A 13826-nucleotide genomic window follows, 5' to 3' on the forward strand; every position below is an offset into this window, starting at 1 on the left:
GTCAGTCATCATATAGTCGGGCATCATCATTATCTCTCTGATGAGTGTCTCTGTTCTCTATCCTCTCTGCCACCACAGAGGAATCAGCCTTAAAGGGATAGTTTGGATTTTGCTGACTTCCCCAGAGTCAGATGAACTCGTGGATACCATTTTTATGTATCTGCGTCCAGTATGAAGCTGGACTCTGGGGAGCATGTTAGTATTTGTGCTAACGCCAATTAGCATTGGCTCGCTAAAATACATCGCGAAAATAACTTCCTTCATAATGAATGCAGATACATTTGTATTGTATTTATTATGGATCCCCATTAGCTGCTGCCAAGGCAGAAGCTACTCTTCCTGGGGTCCAGCAAAATTAAGGCAGTTACAAATTTTTTAAAACATTACAATACATTCTCAACAGATTTCACAACATATTAAGTGTGTGCCCTCAGGCCCCTACTCTACTACCACATATCTACAACACAAAATCCACGTGTACGTGTGTGTATAGTGGGTATGTTATCGTGTGTGTGTATGCATGTGTCTGTGCCTGTGTTTGTGTTGCTTCACAGTCCCCGCTGTTCCATAAGGTCTATTTTTATCTGTTTTTACAAATCTAATTTTACTGCTTGCATGAGTTACTTGATGTGGAATAGAATTCAATGTAGTCATGGCTCTATGTAGTACTGTGCACCTCCCATAGTCTGTTCTGGACTTGGGGACTGTGAAGAGACCTCTAGTGGCATGTCTTGTGGGGTATGCATGGGTGTCCGAGCTGTGTGCCAGTAGTTCAAACAGACAGCTTGGTGCATTCAACATGTCAATACCTCTCACATATACAAGTAGTGAGGAAATCAATCTCTCCTCCACTTTGAGCCAGGAGAGATTGACATGCATATTATTAATGTTAGCTCTCTGTGTACATCTGAACAGTAGTCCAGGTACGACAAAACTAGGGCATGTAGGACCTGCCTTGTTGATAGTGCTGTTAAGAATGCAGAGCAGCGCTTTATTATGGACAGACTTCTCCCCATCCTAGCTACTGTTGTATCAATATGTTTTGACCATGACAGTTTACAATCCAGGGTTACTCCAAGCAGTTTTGTCTCCTCAACTTGCTCAATTACCACATTATTCATTACAATATTTAGTTGAGGTTTAGGATTTAGTGAATGATTTGTCCCAACTACAATGCTTTTAGTTTTTGAAATATTTAGGACTAACTTATTCCTTGCCACCCATTCTGAAACTAACTGCAGCTCTTTATTAAGTGTTGATGTCATTTCAGTCGCTGTGGTAGCTGACATGTATAGTGTTGAGTCATCCGCATACTGGCTTTACTCATACTCATACGTAAGTTTTTCCAGCAACAGACTATGATCGATAATGTCAAAAGCCGCACTGAAGTCTAACAAAACAGACCCCACAATCTTTTTATCATCAATTTCTCTCAGCCAATCATCAGTCATTTGTGTAAGTGCTGTGCTTCTTGAATGTCCTTCTCTATAAGCATGCTGAAAGCCTGTTGTCAATTTATTTACTGTAAAATAGCATTGTATCTGGTCAAACATAATTTTTCCCAAAAGTTTACAAACTGGCTGATTGGTCGGCTATTTGAGCCAGTAAAAGGGGCTTTACTATCCTTAGGTAGGGGAATAACTTTTTCTTCCCTCCAGGCCTGAGGGCACACACTTTCTAGTAGGCTTAAATTGAAGATAGGCCAATAGGAGTGGCAATATTATCCGCTATTATCCTCAGTAATTTTCCATCCAAGTTGTCAGACCCCGGTGGCTTGTAATTGTTGATAGACAACAATCATTTTTTCCCCTCTTCCACACTCACTTTACGGATTTCAAAATTACAATGCTTGTATTTCATAATTTGGTCAGATATACTTTGATGTGTAGTGTCAGCGTTTGTTGCTGGCATGTCATGCCTAAATTTGCTAATCTTGCCAATTAAAAAATCATTAAAGTAGTTGGCAATATCAGTGGGTTTTGTGATGAATGAGCCATAAAAATGGTATCCATGAGTTCATCTGACTCCGTGGAAGTCAGAAAAATCCAAACTATCTCTTTAACATGGTCACTCACACTCCTACTGCCAGTGACTCTTGTCTCAGCTGACTCTGGTGTTAGATCTGACCTGGGGTCTGTCAACTGTGATCTCTGTTAGCGCGGGTGGTACTGTAGAGAGGTGGCTGTACCAGGATCAGGCCAGTGCCAGTGGCTGGATGGTGGGTGTGTTCTGGGTGACAGGGTCCTGTTATCCCCAGTGTCCCGTGACTGTCAACACTTCTCTTTCTATGTGTCTATCTCCATCTGTCTATCTGTCTCTTTGTTTCTCTCTCTATCTGTCCATCTGTCTCTCTGTTTCTCTCTCTATCTGTCTCTCTATCTGTCTCTCTATTTCTCTCTCTCTCTCTCTCTCTCTCTCTCTCTCTCTCTCTCTCTCTCTCTCTCTCTCTCTCTCTCTCTCTCTCTCTCTCTCTCTCTCTCTCTCTCTCTCTCTCTCTCTCTCTCTCTCTCTCTCTCTCTCTCTCTCCTGACCAGAGCATGATGACTTCATCACTACACCAAGAAGAGATGGAGGGAGGGATGAAGAGAAAGAGGTAGGGATGGAGAGAGGGAGGACAGAAGAGAGAGGGAGGGGAGGTAGGGATGGAGAGAGGGAGGACAGAAGAGAGAGGGAGGGGAGGTAGGGATGGAGAGAGGGAGGACAGAAGAGAGAGGGAGGGGAGGTAGGGATGGAGAGAGGGAGGACAGAAGAGAGACGGAGGGGAGGTAGGGATGGAGAGAGGGAGGACAGAATATATAGGGAGGTAGGGATGGACGGAGGGAGGACAGAAGGGAGGGGAGTTAGGGATGGAGAGAGGGAGGACAGAAGGGAGAGGGAGGTAGGGATGGAGAGAGGGAGGAAAGAAGAGAGAGGGAGGTAGGAATGGAGAGAGGGAGGACAGAAGAGAGAGGGAGGTAGGGATGGAGAGAGGGAGGACAGAAGGGAGGGGAGGTAGGGATGGAGAGAGGGAGGACAGAAGGGAGGGGAGGTAGGGATGGAGAGAGTGAGGAAAGAAGAGAGGGAGGTAGGAATGGAGAGAGGGAGGACAGAAGAGAGAGGGAGGTAGGGATGGAGAGAGGGAGGAGAGAAGGGAGGGGAGGTAGGGATGGAGAGAGGGAGGACAGAAGGGAGGGGAGGTAGGGATGGAGGGAGGGAGGAAAGAAGAGAGAGGGAGGTAGGGATGGAGAGAGGGAAGACAGAAGAGAGAGGGAGGTAGGGATGGAGAGAGGGAGGACAGAAGGTAGGGGAGGTAGGGATGGAGAGAGGGAGGACAGAAGAGAGAGGGAGGTAGGGATGGAGAGAGGGAGGACAGAAGGGAGGGAGGTAGGGATGGAGAGAGGGAGGACAGAAGAGAGAGAGAGGGGAGGTAGGGATGGAGAGAGGGAGGACAGAAGGGAGAGGGAGGTAGGGATGGAGAGAGGGAGGGAGGACAGAAGAGAGGGAGGTAGGGATGGAGAGAGGGAGGACAGAAGGGAGAGGGAGGGGAGGTAGGGATGGAGAGAGGGAGGACAGAAGGGAGGGAGGTAGGGATGGAGAGAGGGAGGACAGAAGGGAGAGGGAGGGGAGGTAGGGATGGAGAGGAGGGGAGGACAGAAGGGAGGGGAGGTAGGGATGGAGAGAGGGAGGACAGAAGGGAGAGGGAGGGGAGGTAGGGATGGAGAGAGGGAGGGACAGAAGGGAGAGGGAGGGGAGGTAGGGATGGAGAGAGAGGGAGGAGAGAAGGGAGAGGGGAGGGGAGGTAGGGATGGAGAGAGGGGAGGACAGAGAGAGACAGAGGGGAGGTAGGGTGGAGAGAGGGAGGACAGAAGAGAGGGATGGAAGAAGAAAGGGAATACTTGTGTTTCTTACTTCCAGCACGGTTTCCCTAAAGGCCTTTGCAGACTGTACGTCAGATTCAGTCTTTTATGATTATCACGTCACACTGTGCGATGTTAACAAATAAAAAATCTTGACATCAACCTGGCAAGATTGTACGATTTGCTTCAGTTCTGTGATTGGCGACATCAGCAGACGTAGGCTACGTAAACTGCAGCGTTGTATTTGATCTGCCCATGTGCCAGCACCATCAGCGCAAGCCTCTCTCTATGCTTATGCATGAGTGAACTGAAAGTATGCATCTTAGAAATAGTTTTCACATACAAACCTTTTGTCCGAACTCAGAATCAAAATAACATGGTCGCTGTGGTAGAACGTTTATTTTGATTGCTGATTTTTTCCATTTGGTAGCCTGATTTCAGATGTGTCGTGTAAACAGGATTATTAGGGAAATCGTTCTTCTTGCACAGCATGTAGACTTTTAAATCAAATTATTATATTAATCTGACTATTCACAATAATCGTATTATTGTGTGCATACTCAGTGCCAGCCGTCTTCCTATTGGTCAGTCACCGGGGTCGGCTCGTAACACCAGCCACACACTACACGATAAAGGTGAAAAAATCCTGACACTGCCAGAACTTTGTTGGAGCCTACGACCGCACGTAGTGGTACTTAATCGGACCCTGTCACACTGAATGAGCCAAGACGTCCGAAAATCATTTACGACCTAAGAATTTGCCCACGACGTGGACAATTTGTCTGAGACGGCAAAATGTTGGCATAAGACAGCTAAAATGGTGCAGTCTGCAAAAGCCTTAAGGAGAATGGAACACTTTCACAGCAGTATTAACTGAGATTAACTGACACTCTGCTATTCATTCTTCCGTCTCATTCTTTCACCCTGTTGTCTGTCTTTTAGTGCATTGCAGTGTAATGGGATTTGATAGTTTGATAGTAATACTCTATTCACGTGTGTGTGTGTGTGTGTGTATGTGTGTGTGTGTGTGTGTGTGTGTGTTGCGTGTGTGTGTCCATGTGTGACTCATTGCTGTGTTGGTAGAGTTGACAGTACGATGTGTGTGTGTGTGTGTGTGGTGTAGGGCAGTGACAGTGCAGTTCTGCTCCTAGTTGACTGAGACTGAGTGAGGACAGAGAGGCCAGTGACAGGAACAGACAGGGAGCACAGAGCCATGGTGTGGATGTGTGTGTGTGTGTGTGTGTGCTTGCTGAATAGGGCAGAGTGTTGATTTCAGCATCGATTCGTAATGTTGGAGGAAGCAATTGATCTCTGCTGAGACAATTCAAGGTGAATTATTCATGGTAGCTAAAGGCCAAGACGACAGACATCACCACCTTGACCCTGCCTCAGCACATCACAGAGGATGGTGACCTGGGAGTTTAGATACGCGCACACACACACACACACACACACACACACACACACACACACACACACACACACACACACACACACACACACACACACACACACACACACACACACACACACACACACACACACACACACGACACACACACACACACACACACACACACACACACACACACACACACACACACACACACACACACACACACACACACACACACACACACACACACACACACACACACAGAATCCACTGGACCCCAGCTTCACCACTGAATCCTGTTCAGTGACAGGAGACTCATGTACTTCAAGGATCCTCTGGTAAGATAGTCAGTGGATAAATTAGGTGCAATGTCATTGGAAAAAGAGATGGTGCTGTACCATTTCAGTAAATAACTATTAGTAACACTTTATTTAGGGCTAACAGTTCAACAGGCTCCAAAATGACTGATAATAGCTCTGATTGATAATAAATTGATAATACCCATTATAAGCAGTTCATTGGTACTTATGCATTATGGCACTTATAGTACAGTGGTACTGAACTAATGTTATTTGCATGTCATATTATGCAAACAAACATTCCAATTATTTATTGGACCTCATAAACAATGTGGTTGGTCAGACACACACAGACCTCTCCCCCACACACTGAGTCTCCTCTCTGTTTCTTTGTGAGGATGCCTATGCGCGCGGTGAGGTGTTCATTGGTAGTTAGGAGAACAGCTACACTGTGCTGCCCAGCCTTCCCCCGTCCACCCAGGGCTACCACTGGCAGTTTGGCATCACCATAGTAACGCCCGACAGGAAGTTCCTGTTTGCGTGTGAGACCGAGGAGGAGCAGCAGGATTGGATGGCTGCCTTTCAGGGCGTGGTGAACCGACCTATGCTGCCCCAGGAATATGCAGGTAACCACTCACATGGCTCTACCCAGGATTTGGCCAAGGAAAACATATACATTTTCTACATTTAGCAGGCGCTCTTATCCAGAGCGACTTACAAGAGCAATTAGGGTTAAGTGCCTTGCTCAAGGGCACATCAACAGATTTTTCACCTAGTCAGCTTGGGGATTCAAACCAGCGCCCTTTCGGTTACTGGCCCAACACTCTTAACCACTAGGCTACCTGCCGACCCCTAGTTTAATAAAATGTGGGGTCTTTTACTATGGGTGATATGTTGAGTAAGGTGTCCATTGGTGGATATTTCTCACCAATATATTTGATGCCCTTCTGATGATTGGTGAATTGATAGCTATATGCTGCCACTGTGTTCATGGCAGTAGAGGCTATGATAGTTTATGTGGAGCTGAGCCACTCTATTTTACACAGTTGATTTCTTCTGGTACCTGGTTCAGTAATTGATTTATCTCTCTCTCTCTCTCTCACTCTCTCTCTCTCTCTCTCCTCTCTCTCTCTCTCTCTCTCTCTCCCTCTCTCTCTCTCTCTCTCTCTCTCTCTCTCTCTCTCTCTCTCTCTCTCTCTCTCTCTCTCTCCCTCTCTCTCTCTCTCTCTCTCTCTCCTCTCTCTCTCATCTCTCTCGTTCTCTCTCTCTCTGCAGTGGAAGCCCACTTTAAGCACAAGCCCTGAGAGTGGACCTTCCCCTGTGTGCTCTGAGAGGAGGAGGACAATAAAGAAAAAGAGGGAGGCTGGACTGGAGGCTGGACTGGAGGATGGAGTGGAGGCTGGACAAATAGGATCCTTCTCCTCCTCATCTGGAGAAAAATTATGATACATTTAAGGATAAACCACACAGAGCAGTAAAATAGGGGAGAGAGCCCCAGGACTCCAGAGGGGGGTGTTACTGTCCTGTTTCCATAATCCTCTGCTCGCCTTACCCAAAATCCTGCCATATCTATATAATGAACAAAAATATAAACAGTTCATATAAGGAAATCAGTCAATTGAAATAAATAAATTAGGCCCTAATCTATGGATTTCACGACTGGACAGGGGAGCAGCCATGGGTCAGAACGAGTTTTTCCCCACAAAAGGGCTTTATTACAGACATAAATACTCCTCAGTTTCATCAGCTGTCCGGGTGGCTGGTCTCAGACGATCCCGCAGGTGAAAAAGCCGGATGTACAGGTCCTGGGCTGGCGTGGTTACACGTGGTCTGCGGTTGTGAGGCCGATTGGACATACTGCCAAATTCTCTAAAACGACATTGGTATAGAAATGAACATTCAATTCACTTGCAACAGCTCTGGTGGACATTCCTGCAGTCAGCATTCCAATTGCATGCTCCCTCAAAACTTGAGACATCTGTGGCATTGTGTTGTATGACAAAACTGCACATTTTAGAGTGGTAATTTATTGTCCCCAGCACAAGGTGCACTTGTGTAATGATCATGCTGTTTAATCAGCTTCTTGATATGCCAGGTGGATGGATTATCTTGGCAAAGGGGAAATGCTCACTAACAGGGATGTAAACTAATTTGTGTACAGAATTTGAGAGAAATAAGCTTTTTGTGAGTATGGAAGATTTCTGGGAACATTTAAACTCATGAAACATGGGACCAACACTTTACATGTTGCGTTTATATTTTTGTTCCGTATAGTTGGAAAGAGAGCCTGGGATTATGTTGACCTCCTTAACTCATAGGAAGTCCCACCAAGTTGACTACATATCCTTCAATGGCGCTGCCAGTGCTGAGCGATTAGTGCTTTTTGAGGTCAGTTCAGTTTCGGTTGGATTATAAGAAAATAATCACCGTTTTAGATTTCGATAATTTTTTTAAACATGAAATGCACTATGCATTATGTGGGTTGAATGCTGTAACAACACAGAATAAAACAATTAATAAAAGTCCCATGATGGGAGTGACTGCCCATTACTGCTTATCACTTATTAACCATAATTTATTCACATTACTTTACTTTAATAAAATATTCCAGTTGTTGTGTATTTACATTTGTTTTATTTGATTACTTTATTATTTAATTCAAAGTCATCATCTCATCTCTATAGAGCTGCTGCCTATGCTGTCTGACAAAATCACTATTTTGTAGTTCCTCAAAGTAAATAGGGCATACTTTTATTACTGCTGAATACCAACTATCAATCACTTAGATAATGTAGCAGGCATAAAAGAAACACAGACCGGACAAGTAGATACGCAATGGATTATGGTCATTGTAGTTAATTACCACGTTTTATGCGCTAAACTATGTAGAATATTAGCCCTGTTGGAAACTAAATCTCCCTACTATATCGCACAGTTCAGGCTGTATCTAATTTATCTCTAGAAAACTGTGCAACGTGCGCATTGAGCTCACAGAAAAAACCCTGAACAAAATGGTTGTTTAAAAACCGGAAAATAACCGACATTTCGGTTAATGGCTCAGCACTAGGCGCTGCACATGCTAAAACAGATTTTCTGGCAAGTGCACCCTCTATCCATCTCTATGATCCTGCCTCATGTATTTCCAGACTCAGCTTTGTGCCAACCCCACCCTCTATCCAACTCTATGGTCCTGCCTCATGTATTGCCAGACTCAGCTTTGTGCCAACCCCACCCTCTATCCAACTCTATGGTCCTGCCTCATGTATCTCCAGACTCAGCTTTGTGCCAACCTCACCCTCTACCCAGCTCTCTGATCATGCCTCATGTATCTCCAGACTCAACTTTGTGCCAACCTCACCCACTACCCAACTCTATGATCCTCCTGCCTCATGTATCTCCAGACTCAGCTCTGTGCCAACTCCACCCTCTAAGTCACTTTATCTTTCCATGTCATGCAGTTGGACTCAGGTGTACGTCTGAAATGGCACCCTATTCCCTATAAAGCACCTTTATAGGGCTCTGGTAGTAGTAGTGCAGTATAGGGAATATGGGTCCATTTTGGACGCACACACTGTTAATCAGAATCAGCTTTATTCGCCAAGTACATTTACATATACCCAGAATTTGGCTTAGTGCTGCCAACAGTAGACACATAGACATCATACAGAATATACAACATCGGAACAGTAACCATAAAACATCAAACTCTGGAGTATAGGCTGATTACAGTGGGAATAAACCATTTACAGAGGGGATATATATATATATATATAAGCAGAGGGAGGGTTGCTGCTATGGATACAGTGTTGTACGGAGGTGTACATAGTGCAAAGGCAGTATAGTGCAGATTAGTATTTGAGGTCATTGATGACAAGGTGCAATACTTGGCCCAATGCAAAGTCATGTGAATGTTCTCCTAACTAATCTGTCCTACATTTGTCGTGAGAAAATAACTTGACATTTTACAAAAGAGATACAAGTAGTAGATGTGTAATGTTGGCTCCTGGACTGAATGTACGGGCGTGATGTGGACCTTGTTTGTTAAATGATATGCTATACTGGCCTGGTCCCAGATCTGTTCATGCTGTCTTGGTAAGACCTATGGCCATTGTCAAATCAAGTTGGCAAAACCGCACAAACAGATCTGGGACCAGGCTAATGTTATGCTGCTTTGGAGTTGGAAAATAACTTGATAGTAAATATTTTCCTTCTTCTCTTTTGAGACTGGACTGAATAATATATTTCAAGGCCAGTGGGAACTGACTGAATGTGATAGGTCCATTTTGTGTCTCTAGTGAATAATAACTGCTCTCAGTCTGTCTAGTAGTATTTCCTTGTTCATTTCTTTGTATTGGTGCAGATGTATATACATTTATTTATCGCTTTGTGTTGTGAAGCTTAACATTGTGACAAGCCCTGCAGGTATAGGAACCCACTTTAATTGTATAGCTGTGATTGAACTTGAGAGGGAGAATTGTGAATTACTTGAATAGGTTTCTCCAGTGAAAAAAATACTAATTAATATGTCAGTTGATGTTATGGGCCCTGTTCGAATACTTCAGAAATTACTAATCTAAAGGAAAACATGAAAGGATGCATTTCTAAAGTATTCTAATAGGTCATTTTGGTGTTCTGCCTACAGGTTCTTTCCATATATTGTATCTTATCTTCACCAGCAGAGGAAGACAAAGTCAACACTTTCAACATACGCATGTATTCAGATTTTTACATGGGGAAAATCTCAATTGGTTTTGCTCGACTCCTTGCGTCCTCTCTTCCGCCCTCTCCTGGTGGAAAACGTGGACACAAATGTGCTTGTATAAAAGTAGACTTTCCTTCACTCAGGAAAATTACATTTTCAGAGGAATCCCCAAATATGTGTAAAGTGTTAAAAATAAATGTAGCCAGACATTTTATAGACAAAATATTTAGTAGCATATAGTTTATAAACGTGTGCATGTGTTTCTCCTCCGAGAAAACAAGAGCTGATTGTGTGGCGGATTTCAAAACGCTTCTATGACATGGAGCCGAGGATACATTTGTGCTTCCTTGCTGGGAGAAGGCTATCAAGGAGGACACTACTCCGTTCGCCTATTAACAAATTGACACTCGCCTACATATGGCGACCACTTTTAGTTTGTTGGGTCACAAAAGAGAAAAGGACTTAGCAGTCGAGAAGAGGACGGAACCAATTGAGAATGTCCCATGATTTCCAATGTGTTCTTTTTAAGTGACAAAAAGAGATTGAGACATATTGGATTGGATGAAGAGTCCCAACAATGACTAGTATTTTGTTGTAATCTTTATTGTATTGAACTTTAATTTGAGAAGAAAGTCGTTGCACACTGAAAAGTAGTAAAACATCTCATGAAGGTATAACAATACATTGCCTGGACATCTAATTTCAAGTTATGTAAATACTGTACATTTAATATTCTGTTTCTATGGATGTTGATGGTAATACACTGAAAGTACATTAAGGATCTTTGAGAAATACTTGTGAAATACAGATTATTAACCGAGAACTGATAAAAGACGAGAATCAAATATCTTAATTTGTGGTTAAGAAAAAAAAGAAACAGAAATGTCAGTAGGTAAATATATAAAAAAAAGATATGAGTCTGATTAAACATTTAAAGATGACAAACACTTTATATACATAACATTCACCATATCCATATATTACAAAAAATAGGCAGCAAAGGAGTTTTGATGATTGAAACAACATGAAACAATACCCTAGTCATAAAGATATTGCAAAAATATTACTGCTTTCCCTTTCTTCATTATTGTATATTTTGTTCCAAATGACTGTACAACACTTTAGACAAAATTCACAACAAATGCTTTTATTTGCTTTAGTTGAGTTCTCTCTAGGTTCAAGGCTTTGTTTTCAAGCTAGGTCTACACTTAACCTCACTTCAAGGACCGAAGCCTCTACTAAACATTTACTGGCAGGAAAAGCAAGCGAAAATAAATTCAAGATTTTGTATATTGTAATTAATATTTCCCCCCACAAAAAAATATATGTATGCATTAACCATAATCTATTTCTAAAACGTTATTTACTTTAGATTTATTGGACTTCAGAGTGATTTTGAAATTGCCACTGAATTCAAATCTGCCTTTATTTTGATTGACAGGTAAGACACTACACATTTATTTCTAACATTTTCCATCAGTGTCTTAACTTTAACGTTGAATATACATTTCACTACATTCCCTTATGGGTGATCTTTAGGAAAATGCTTGTTATAAATGAACACCACTGTATGAGATTAGAATGCTGGTGAGTTGAAGTTGGCTGAAAAAGCCTGAACATATGACTTACTGATGTAGGATCTTCATTTGATCACTATTTTTTGCTGAGAATTTTCCTGCACAGCAGGAAAAGCAAACTTGTAGTGTATTCAAGGTTTAAAAATGCTTCTAAAGTTTGTAATTTCCACTTTAAAATGTAAGACTTGATTTGCCTAATTAACGAATTAACGAAAAATTTACCAACCCCTACAAAAAATGTCCATTAATTATAATCCGCATAATAATTCACATTTCCTGTTGCTGCAGGATTATTTTCCTGCTGTAGAAAACTGGCTCAAATTAAGATCCTACATATGTACTGTGATACTGAGCCAGCCTGACAACTGACATTGACCTGACTATACACATTTGACTACATACAATATATACATTCATCCAGATATTGTACAGGGATACATTCATACAATGAGCTCTGCTGGACATTCTCACTTTTCTCTTTCTTATTATGACCACGTTAGATCAAGCAGTAGAACTGACAGCTGAGTCTGACCGAGTAAGACAGTGATGGAGGTTCATACAGTGATAGAGGATATAAGGGGTGTGTCCCAATAAACATCACCTTTTTATCTGAAGTGTGCACTTGTTCACTACTTACCACAAATCTAAAAGCATTGGATTGGGCTAGTTTCCATCATGTTTTTTATACCAATTATTTCATTTCAGATCAGTGAAGGGAAGTGAACACTTTGGGAGAAAGGAGAGATAATTGGGACATAGCCCAGGAGTCATACAGTGATAGGAAGGTAGACAGCAAGGGTCATGGGGGGGGATAATGGGGTCAGCCAGGGATAAAAATAATAAATTACACTTGTATAGAGCTTTCCATTACAGACAGAATCTCAAGGTGCTTGTTAAGCAAAATAAACAACAAAAAGTAATTTAAAAAGAAATAGGCTACAACAGATCAGCTAGTTTGAGTGGTTCTAGATCAGCTAGTTTGAGTGGTTCTAGATCAGCTAGTTTGAGTGGTTCTAGATCAGCTAGTTTGAGTGGTTCTTGAAGCCTCCAGATGGGCAGCTGCGGTCATGAGAGGTTCTGGAAGCTCATAGCTAGATGGTCAATGATAATGGGTTGTCAGTCAGTGATAAGGTTAAATACGGGGGTCATAGGGTAATGTGGAGTGGTCCAGGAAAATGTACACTATCTGTCTGAAGGGACCATGAAAATGACCAGTTAGGCCGAATTTGAAGGCCTCAAAGGGACTAGGAGGATTTATACATGGAGGTTTACATTCAGTCATTCTATGGGTAAAAGATGGTACAGACAGTCATAGGGTTAACAGGGTCAGACAGTCATAGGGTTAACAGGGTCAGACAGTCATAGGGTTAACAGGGTCAGACAGTCATAGGGTTAACATGGTCAGACAGTCATAGGGTTAACAGGGTCAGACAGTCATAGGGTTAACATGGTCAGACAGTCATAGGGTTAACATGGTCAGGACAGTCATAGGGTTAACAGGGTCAGACAGTCATAGGGTTAACAGGGTCAGACAGTTCATAGGGTTAACCCGGTCAGACAGTCATAGGGTTAACCCGGTCAGACAGTCATAGGGTTAACCCGGTCAGCCAGTCATAGGGTTAACAGGGTCAGACAGTCATAGGGTTAACCCGGTCAGCCAGTCATAGGGTTAACATGGTCAGACAGTCATAGGGTTAACAGGGTCAGACAGTCATAGGGTTAACCCGGTCAGCCAGTCATAGGGTTAACATGGTCAGACAGTCATAGGGTTAACCGGTCAGCCAGTCATAGGGTTAACAGGGTCAGACAGTCATAGGGTTAACCCGGTCAGCCAGTCATAGGGTTAACAGGGTCAGACAGTCATAGGGTTAACCCGGTCAGCCAGTCATAGGGTTAACATGGTCAGACAGTACTGATAGGTGTAAGAGTCATGGCTGGATATAGAAGTACATTCACAGCTGCAGAAGGAGGTGGAGCAGTGGAGCAGTGGGTCCCCAGAAAACAGGAGGAGAGAAG

General features: G+C 43.0%; 1 pseudogene across 1 annotated transcript in view; it reads left to right on the forward strand.

Moving 5' to 3' along the window:
* LOC311103239 (arf-GAP with dual PH domain-containing protein 1-like) overlaps window positions 1-6835 on the forward strand; it is a 73038-nt pseudogene extending 66203 nt beyond the window's left edge. The window contains exons 5-8 of the transcript in view: window positions 2121-2241; window positions 5537-5570; window positions 5929-6157; window positions 6807-6835. The product of the transcript in view is annotated as an arf-GAP with dual PH domain-containing protein 1-like (transcript). The remainder of the gene's footprint in view (window positions 1-2120; window positions 2242-5536; window positions 5571-5928; window positions 6158-6806) is intronic.
* The last annotated feature ends 6991 nt before the right edge of the window (window positions 6836-13826 follow it).

The sequence above is a fragment of the Coregonus lavaretus genome (genome assembly GCF_964263955.1).
Source record: "Coregonus lavaretus genome assembly, chromosome: 28".
NCBI lineage: Eukaryota > Metazoa > Chordata > Actinopteri > Salmoniformes > Salmonidae > Coregonus > Coregonus lavaretus.